Source organism: Arachis stenosperma, chromosome 1 (genome assembly GCF_014773155.1).
Source record: "Arachis stenosperma cultivar V10309 chromosome 1, arast.V10309.gnm1.PFL2, whole genome shotgun sequence".
Lineage (NCBI taxonomy): Eukaryota > Viridiplantae > Streptophyta > Magnoliopsida > Fabales > Fabaceae > Arachis > Arachis stenosperma.
This window is the reverse complement of record NC_080377.1, coordinates 35,089,398-35,099,903: the sequence shown is the minus strand read 5'-3', so window position 1 is coordinate 35,099,903 and position 10,506 is coordinate 35,089,398. Positions and strand designations below refer to the sequence as shown.

At 39.8% G+C, this 10,506-nt stretch overlaps 1 non-coding gene across 1 annotated transcript; it reads left to right on the top strand.

Moving 5' to 3' along the window:
* Nucleotides 1-7,094: 7,094 nt before the first annotated feature.
* On the top strand, nucleotides 7,095-7,202 carry LOC130955880 (small nucleolar RNA R71). Its single transcript, XR_009076934.1, has one exon. It is a non-coding gene; the product is annotated as a small nucleolar RNA R71 (small nucleolar RNA).
* Nucleotides 7,203-10,506: the final 3,304 nt, after the last annotated feature.

Sequence of the window (10,506 nt, the reverse complement as noted above, 5' to 3'; positions counted from 1 at the left end):
TCTTGATACTAAATCGACCATAACTTGAGCTACAGAGGACCAAATGACATGGTTCTAGTTGTGTGAGAAAGCTAACATCCAGGGATTTGTAATGATATATAATTTTCTATAGCTGCCTTGAAGATAGGTGACACGCACGCGTGGATCACGCGCACGCGTGACCTGGAGAAAACTCAATCCACGCGTACACGTGGACGATGCGTACGCATGACTTTGCCACGTGCTGGACGTATCAGAAATCGCTGAGGGCAATTTTTGGGCTATTTTTGACCCAGTTTTTGCCCAAAAAAACACAGATTAGAGGCTATAAAGTGGGGGAATGCATCCATTCATGGGGACGACATTCATTATTCACAATTTTAGTTTTAGATGTAGATTTTCTAGAGAGAGAGAGGCTCTCTCCTCTCTCTTAGGTTTTAGGATTTAGGATTTCTCTTAGGTTAGGTTTACTTTTTCTTCATTCCAGGTTCAATGTTCCTTTACTTTGGTTTCTCTTCTATTTTTATTTATTCTATTACTTTGATTTATGAATTCTCATGTTAGATTTGATTTTATATTTAATATAATTTGAGGTATTTCAGATTTATGATTGCTTTCTTTTATTTATGATATAAATAATTTGGATTTTTTCCCCTTTGGCTTTGGTTGAGTAATTGGTGACACTTGAGTTATCAAACTCGGTGCAGATTGAAAATTGGAATTCGCTGATTGATTTGGATTCCTCTAACGCTAGTCTTTCCATAGGAGTTGACTAGGATTTGAGGAATCAAACTGATTAGTCCACTTGACTTTCCTTTATTTAGTAAGGGTTAACTAAGTGGAAGTAATAAATAATTCTCATCACAACTGATAAGGATAACTAGGATGGGATTTTGAGTTCTCATACCTTGCCAAGAGTTTTTCTAGTTATTAATTTATTTTCTTGCCATCTAAATTCCTTGTCCAAACCTTTCAAAAACCCAAAAGATACTTTTCCATAACCAATAATAAATACACCTCCCTGCAATTCCTTGAGAGACGACCCGAGGTTTGAATACTTCGGTTATAAATTTTATTGGGTTTGCTTTAGTGACAAACAAGATTTTGTACAAAAAGATTCTCTGTTGGTTTAGAAACTATACTTACAACGAGAGCTTATTTGTAAAATTCTAGACCACGCAAGAATCCGTTCGTCAAAATGGCGCCGTTGCCGGGGAATTGCAAACGTGTGCCTTATTATTGGTTATTGTAAATATTTTCTTTTTACTTATTTGTTAGTTTTAGGACTTAGTTGCGTATCTTTGTTAGTTTTTGATTTTCTTTTCTACTATGAACTCTCACCCCTGTCACTATGAGTTTAGTTCCAATGTTGTTGTAGGGAATGGGCGCTATAATAAGAACAGGCATCAAGGTTGGAACAATCAAAGATGGGAGGAGCCAAAAGGATTTGATCAACCCTCTTGGCAACAATCCCCTCCAATATACCACGAGCACCAACCATTCCATGATGTATACCAAGACAATGACTATGGTGGACCTTCAGGTGACACTCAATACCCACCACGACATGTCTATGAACCCCCTCCTCAACGTAGCTTTGAACCACCATACTCACAAGCCCCTTTCCACCATTCACCTCCATATGACCCTAATCCTTATCCACCATACCAACCACCATATGAACCATACCCAGAACCACCACCTCAATATTCACCATATCCATATCCTTACCAAGAAGAACCACCTTCCTACCATGCACCCTTTCTCCAAAATAATGAACCCTCCTATCCACCCCAACCTCCACTGGATGACAACACCCTTGGTGCTATTCACCAAAGGCAAATAGAGCTTCATACCACACTTGCCTCTATCACTGGTCTCACCTCTAAACTCTAAAATCTTATATCCCGCATGGACCACTCCTCTACCTCCAATATTCAACCCTCAAGCTCTAGTGCACTTCCTTTTCAACCACATAATGATCTCTCCATCCCCTCACGGAATGGCTGGCTCGTTTGTCAGGCGAGCACTCAGTTGTCAGGCGATCAACCATGCATCGTGTATCAGGAATCCAAGAGATATTCACCCAATCTAAGGTAGAACGGAGGTGGTTGTCAGTCACACGTTCATAGGTGAGAATGATGATGAGTGTCACGGGTCATCACATTCATCAAGTTGAAGAACAAGTGATATCTTGGACAAAGAACAAGCGGAATTGAATAGAAGAACAATAGTAATTGCATTAATACTCGAGGTACAGCAGAGCTCCACACCTTAATCTATGGTGTGTAGAAACTCCACCGTTGAAAATACATAAGAACAAGGTCTAGGCATGGCCGAATGGCCAGCCTCCCAAAGTGATCAAAAGATCTCAAGAACAAAGAATTCCAAAGATCAGAAGATTCTCCGATGAAAATACAATAGTAAAAGGTCCTACTTATAGAAAACTAGTAGCCTAAGGTTTACAAAGATGAGTAAATGACATAAAAATTCACTTCCGGGCCCACTTGGTGTGTGCTTGGGCTGAGCAATGGAGCATTTTCGTGTAGAGACTCTTCTTGGAGTTAAACGCTAGCTTTTGTGCCAGTTTGGGCGTTTAACTCCCATTTTGGTGCCAGTTCCGGCGTTTAACGCTGGAAATTCTGAAGGTGACTTTGAACGCCAGTTTGGGCCATCAAATCTTGGGCAAAGTATGGACTATCATATATTGCTGGAAAGCCCAGGATGTCTACTTTCCAACTCCGTTGAGAACGCGCCAATTGGGCTTCTGTAGCTCCAGCAAATCCACTTCGAGTGCAGAGAGGTCAGAATCCAACAGCATCTGCAGTCCTTTTCAGTCTCTGAATCAGATTTTTGCTCAGGTCCCTCAATTTCAGCCAGAAAATACCTGAAATCACAGAAAAACACACAAACTCATAGTAAAGTCCAGAAAAGTGAATTTTAACTAAAAACTAATAAAAATATACTAAGAACTCAACTAAAATTACTAAAAACATACTAAAAATAATGCCAAAAAGCGTACAAATTATCCGCTCATCACAACACCAAACTTAAATTGTTGCTTGTCCTCAAGCAACTGAAAATCAAATAAGATAAAAAGAAGAGAATATGCAATGAACTCCAAAAATATCTATGAAGATCAGTATTAATTAGATGAGCGGGGCTTTTAGCTTTTTTGCCTCTGAATAGTTTTGGCATCTCACTTTATCCTTTGAAATTCTGAATGATTGGCTTCTTTAGGAACTCAGAATCCAGATAGTGTTATTGATTCTCCTAGTTAAGTATGATGATTCTTGAACACAGCTACTTATTGAGTCTTGGCTGTGGCCCAAAGCACTCTGTCTTCCAGTATTACCACCGGATACATACATGCCACAGACACATAATTGGGTGAACCTTTTCAGATTGTGACTCAGCTTTGCTAGAGTCCTCAATTAGAGGTGTCCAGGGTTCTTAAGCACACTCTTTTTGCCTTGGATCACAACTTTATTTCTTTCTTTTTCTTTCTTTTTCTTTTTCTCCCCTTTTTTTTTCGTTTTTTTTTTCGCCTCTTTTTTTTTTATTCACTGCTTTTTCTTGCTTCAAGAATCATTTTTATGATTTTTCAGATCCTCAGTAACATGTCTCCTTTTTCATCATTCTTTCAAGAGCCAACATTCATGAACCACAGATTCAAAAGACATATGCACTGTTTAACAATACATTCAGAAAACAAAAGTGTTGCCTCCACATCAAAATAATTAAACTGTTATAAAATTCAAAATTCATGCAATTCTTATCTTTTTCAATTAAGAACATTGTTTATTTAAGAAAGGTGATGGATTCATAGGACATTCATAACTTTAAGGCATAGACACTAAGACACTAATGATCATAAGACACAAACATGGATAAACATAAGCATGAAAATTCGAAAAACAGGAAAATAAAGAACAAGGAGATTAAAGAACGGGTCCACCTCAATGATGGCGGCTTGTTCTTCCTCTTGAAGGTCTTATGGAGTGCTTGAGCTCCTCAATGTCTCTTCCTTGTCTTTGTTGCTCCTCTCTCATGATTCTTTGATCTTCTCTAATTTCATGGAGGAGGATGGAATGTTCTTGGTGCTCCACCCTTAGTTGTCCCATGTTGGAACTCAATTCTCCTAGGGAGGTGTTTAGTTGCTCCCAATAGTCTTGTGGAGGAAAGTGCATCCCTTGAGGCATCTCAGGGATCTCATGATGAGAGGGGTCTCTTGTTTGCTCCATCCTTTTCTTAGTGATGGGCTTGAGGTCATGCCTTCTCAGTTGAACCGGCTTTCCTCTTGAATCTCTCTTCCATTGAGCGCCCTCTTCACAAATGTTTGTGAGGACTTGGTCCAACCTTTGATCAAAGTTGACCCTTTTTGAGTTTGAAAGGGACCTCAGGGATCACCTTCTTCAAGGCCACAACTTCATAGAAGTGGTCTTGATGCACCCTTGAGATGAATCTCTCCATCTCCCATGACTCGGAGGTGGAAGCTTTTGCCTTCCCTTTCCTCTTTCTAGAGGTTTCTCCGGCCTTAGATGCCATAAATGGTTATGGAAAAACAAAAAGCAATGCTTTTACCACACCAAACTTTAAAGGTTTGCTCGTCCTCGAGCAAAAGAAGAAAGAAGAGAGTAGAAGAAGAAGAAATGAGGAAGAAGGGAATAGCTTTGTGTTCGGCCAAAGAGGGGGAAAAGTGGTGTTTAGGTTGTGTGAAAATGAAGGGGTGAAGAAGGGTTTATATAGGAGAGGGGGTGTTCATGGTTCGGTCATGTATGGGTGGGTTTGGGAGGGAAAGTGGTTTGAATTTGAAGGGTGAGGTAGGTGGGGTTTTATGAAGGATGGATGTGAGTGGTGAAGAGAAAGATATGATTTGATAGGTGAAGGGTTTTTTGGGGAAGAGGTGTTGAGGTGATTGGTGAATGGGTGAAGAAGAGAGAGAGTGGTGGGGTTGGTGGGAATCCTGTGGGGTCCACAGATCCTGTGGTGTCAAGGAAAAGTCATCCCTGCACCAAATGGCATGCAAAATCACGTTTTGAGCCAATTCTGGCATTAAACGCCGGGCTGGTGCCCATTTCTGGCGTTTAACGCCAGGTTCTTGCCCTTTTCTGGCGTTTAACGCCAGTCTGGTGCCCCTTTCTGGCGTTAAACGCCCAGAATGGTGCCAGACTGGGCGTTAAACGCCCACCTGCTAGCCTTACTGGCGTTTAAACGCCAGTAAGTTCTTTCTCCAGGGTGTGCTATTTTTCTTCCTGTTTTTCATTCTGTTTTTGCTTTTTCAATTGATTTTGTGACTTCTTATGATCATCAACCTACAAAAAACATAAAATAACAAAAGAAAATAGATAAAATATAACATTGGGTTGCCTCCCAACAAGCGCTTCTTTAATGTCAGTAGCTTGACAGAGGGCTCTCATGGAGCCTCACATTTTCTCAGAGCAATGTGGGAACCTCCCAACACCAAACTTAGAGTTTGAATGTGGGGGTTCAACACCAAACTTAGAGTTTGGTTGTGGCCTCCCAACACCAAACTTAGAGTTTGACTGTGGGGGCTCTGTTTGACTCTGATTTGAGAGAAGCTCTTCATGCTTCCTCTCCATGGTGACAGAGGGATATCCTTGAGCCTTAAACACAAAGGATTCCTCATTCACTTGAATGATCAGTTCACCTCCATCAACATCAATCACAGCCTTTGCTGTGGCTAGGAAGGGTCTGCCAAGGATGATGGTTTCATCCATGCACTTCCCAGTCTCTAGGACTATGAAATCAGCAGGGATGTAATGGTCTTCAATCTTCACCAAAACATCCTCAACAAGTCCATGAGCTTGTTTTCTTGAGTTGTCTGCCATCTCTAGTGAGATTTTTGCAGCTTGCACCTCAAAGATTCCTAGCTTCTCCATTACAGAGAGAGGCATGAGGTTTACACTTGACCCTAAGTCACATAGAGCCTTCTTGAAGGTCATGGTGCCTATGGTACAAGGTATTGAAAACTTCCCAGGATCTTGTCTCTTTTGAGGTAATTTCTGCCTAGACAAGTCATCCAGTTCTTTGGTGAGCAAAGGAGGTTCATTCTCCCAAGTCTCATTTCCGAATAACTTGTCATTTAGCTTCATGATTGCTCCAAGGTATTTAGCAACTTGCTCTTCAGTGACATACTCATCCTCTTCAGAGGAAGAATACTCATCAGAGCTCATGAAGGGCAGAAGTAAGTCCAATGGAATCTCTATGGTCTCATTTTGAGCCTCAGATTCCCATGGTTCCTCATTTGGGAACTCAGTGGAGGTCAGTGCACGCCCATTGAGGTCTTCCTCAGTGGCGTTCACTTCCTCTCCTTCCTCTCCAAATTCGGCCATGTTGATGGCCTTGCACTCTCCTTTTGGATTTTCTTCTGTATTGCTTGGAAGAGTACTTGGAGGGAGTTCAGTAACTTTCTTGCTCAGCTGTCCCACTTGTGCCTCCAAATTCCTAATGGAGGACCTTGTTTCAGTCATGAAACTTTGAGTGGTCTTGATCAGATCAGAGACCATGGTTGCTAAGTCAGAGGGGTTCTGCTTAGAATTCTCTGTCTGTTGCTGAGAAGATGATGGAAAAGGCTTGCCATTGCTAAACCTGTTTCTTCCACCATTATTGTTGTTGAAACCTTGTTGAGGTCTCTCTTGATTCTTCCATAAGAAATTTGGGTGATTTCTCCATGAAGAATTATAGGTGTTTCCATAGGGTTCTCCTAGGTAATTCACTTCTTCCATTGAAGGGTTCTCAGGATCATAGGCTTCTTCTTCAGATGAAGCATCCTTAGTACTGCTTGGTACATTTTGCATTCCAGACAGACTTTGAGAAATCAGATTGACTTGTTGAGTCAATATTTTGTTCTGAGCCAGAATGGCATTCAGAGTATCAATCTCGAGAACTCTTTTCTTCTGACTTGTCCCATTGTTCACAGGATTCCTTTCAGAAGTGTACATGAATTGGTTATTTGCAACCATTTCAATTAGCTCTTGAGCTTCTGTAGGCGTTTTCTTCAGATGAAGAGATCCTCCAGCAGAGCTATCCAAAGACATCTTGGATAGTTCAGAGAGACCATCATAGAAAATACCTATGATGCTCCATTCAGAAAGCATGTCAGAAGGACATTTTCTGATCAATTGTTTGTATCTTTCCCAAGCTTCATAGAGGGATTCTCCATCCTTCTGTCTGAAGGTTTGGACTTCCACTCTAAGCTTACTCAATTTTTGAGGTAGAAAGAACTTTGCCAAGAAGGCATTGACTAGCTTTTCCCATGAGTCCAGGCTTTCTTTAGGTTGTGAGTCCAACCATATCCTAGCTCTGTCTCTTACAGCAAAAGGGAATAGCATAAGTCTGTAGACTTCAGGGTCAACCCCATTAGTCTTGACAGTGTCACAGATTTGCAAGAATTCAGCTAAGAACTGATGAGGATCTTCCAATGGAAGTCCATGGAACTTGCAATTCTGTTGCATTAGAGAAACTAATTGAGGCTTAAGCTCAAAGTTGTTTGCTCCAATGGCAGGGATAGAGATGCTTCTCCCATAGAAGTCGGGAGTAGGTGCAGTAAAGTCACCCAGCACCTTCCTTGCATTGTTGTTGTTTTCGGCTGCCATGGGTTCTTCTTCTTTGAAGATTTCTGTTAGGTCCTCTACAGAGAGTTGTGCCTTAGCTTCTCTTAGCTTTCGCTTCAAGGTCCTTTCAGGTTCAGGGTCAGCTTCAACAAGAATGCCTTTGTCTCTGCTCCTGCTCATATGAAAGAGAAGAGAACAAGAAAATATGGAATCCTCTATGTCACAGTATAGAGATTCCTTGAGGTGTCAGAGGAAAAGAAAATTAGAAGGAACAGGTAGAAGAATTCGAACTTAGTCAAATAGAGTTCGAATTGTGCATTGAGGAGGAGTGGTACTCCATAGATAGAATGATGTGAGAAGAGGGGAAGAGATTTTTCGAAAATTAATTAAAAAGATTTTAAAAACATTTTGAAAAACTTTAATTTGATTTTCGAAAATCAAGAGTGAGAAAGATATCAAGTAATTTTTGAAAAGATTTTGAAACTAGAAATCAAAAAGATATGATTAAAAAGTTATGGTTTTAAAAAGATATGATTGAAAAGATATGATTTGAAAACAATTTAAAAAAAAGATTTGATTTTAAAAATTAATGACTTGCCTAACAAGAAAAGATATGATTCAAACATTAAACCTTCCTCAACAGAAAAGGCAACATACTTAAAATGTTCAATCAAATCATTAATTGTTAGCAAGTATCTTTGAAAAAGGAAAGAAATTGATTTTGAAAACATTTGATTGAAAAGATATGATTTGAAAAAGATTTGATTTTGAAAAACTTTGAAAACTTGAAAAAAAATTGATTTGAAAACAAAATCATGAAACACTAGAATTCATTCTTAAGAACTCTGAAAAATACCTAATCTAAGCAAAAAAATGAACCGTCAGTTGTTCATACACGAAACAATCCCCGGCAACGGCGCCAAAAACTTGGTGCGCGAAATCGTGATCACTACAACTTCGCACAACTAACCAGCAAGTGCACTGGGTCGTCCAAGTAATAAACCTTACGCGAGTAAGGGTCGATCCCACGGAGATTGTTGGTATGAAGCAAGCTATGGTCACCTTGTAAATCTTAGTCAGGGAGACTCAAATGGGTATAGATGATGAATGAAACATAAAGATAAAGATAGAGATACTTATGTATATCATTGGTGAGAGCTTCAGATAAGCGTATGAAGATGCCTTCCCTTCCGTCTCTCTGCCTTCCTACTGTCTTCATCCAATCCTTCTTACTCCTTTCCATGGCAAGCTTATGCAAGGGTTTTGATGACAAGTCATCTTAGCCTAGTTTCACTAGTCTTTTTCTTTTGTTTTCACTTGAATTATGCACTTTCTTGAGCCATAAGCAAGCTAATTTAGGTAGATTTTCATGCTTCCTTTGAATGAATCAACCATAGATAAATTAATGCAATTTCATGAGGTTTGATGCCATAATTGGTGCATATTGGGATAGAATGATCATCTCATGATTTCAAGCAAAGCTTTGATGTGTTTGGTTGATTTATGATAGGTGAAGAAAGCTTGGAGAAGGATTGAAGTGAGAAGGAATGGCTAGAAGCTAAGAGAAGACAATGAAACAAGTGAAATTGAACCAGGAAGAATGAAGTTGGAGTTGAAGTTAGCCCTCAAACGTTGGCACAAACTTTTGGACTTGAAGTTAGCCCCAACGTTAGCCCCCTAACTTGGAGGCTAACGTTGGCATGAGTACTCTCCTCCAGGGTGTGCAACGTTTGCGCCAACGTTAGCCCCTAACTTGGAGGCTAACGTTGGCGCCACTCCAACACAAAGCAAGGCCAACGTTAGGGTCAAAGTTAGCCCCCTAACGTTGGCTCCAACGTGAAGTGCAGCAGAATGTGTTTGCTGCTAGAAAAAGTTGGCCTCAAAGTTAGCCCCCTAACTTTGAGGCTAACTTTAAAACCAACTTTGCAAAACTCAAATCCGGTTCAATGGATTCACTTGGGTTTCTCTCCAAACTTCAAGAGCAATCAACCAAGGCCTCTTTCAACCCAAATCCACCAAGAGCAAAGGCCCAACTCAAGGCTTGAAGATCAATTGAAGAAAGTGTATAAATAGGCTTAGATTCAATTTATTTAGGGAGCTTCCCTTTTAGAGTTTTTAGGGAATTTTCATTTCTGTTTTGGGGAACCTGAGTGATTTTTATTTCCTTAGTTTAATTGCTTTCACTTTCAATTACTCTTGTCTTGGATCTTGGGTAGGAGAATTGAAGGAATTCTGTTTCAATCTCACCTTGGATCTTGTTTACTTTCACTGCAAATTGAATTTCCATTTCTGCTACTTGCTTTCTCATTTAATTCCCTGCAATTTACAATTCCTTTTCGATTGTTCTTGTTGGATCTAGGAAGGCATTGAGATCTAGACTCAGTTTTCTAGTCTTTGGGACCTGAGATCTAAATTTACCATTTCAATTTTCTGTTTCTTACTTTAATTGTTCATTTACTTGTCTGTTTGAATTTAATTCAATTCCAATTCCCATTCACTCTTCTGTTTGATGCAATTTACTTTTTCTTTGTTCAATTCCTGCAAATCCAAGTCCCAATCCCCTTTACATTTCAAGCCATTTACAATTTCTCGTCATTTAAGATTCTTGCAATTTACATTTCTTGCAATCTAAGTTTCTGCCATTTAATTTCTTGTTCTTTAAGATTCGGCTCTTTAATTCTTGTTCTCTTTACTTTTAATGCAAATTTAAATTCTGCAACTCAATCAACCAAATATTGATTCGCTTGACTAATTCAACCACTAAACTAAAATTGCTCAATCCTTCAATCCCTGTGGGATCGACCTCACACCCGTGAGTTTTATTACTTGATGCGACCCGGTGCACTTGCCGGTTAGATTGGTGTTGTTTTGGGAGAGATTCATTGTCTCCACCAAAATAATTCCCATCAAGTTTTTGGCGCCGTTGCCGGGGATTGATTAGATTGACAAT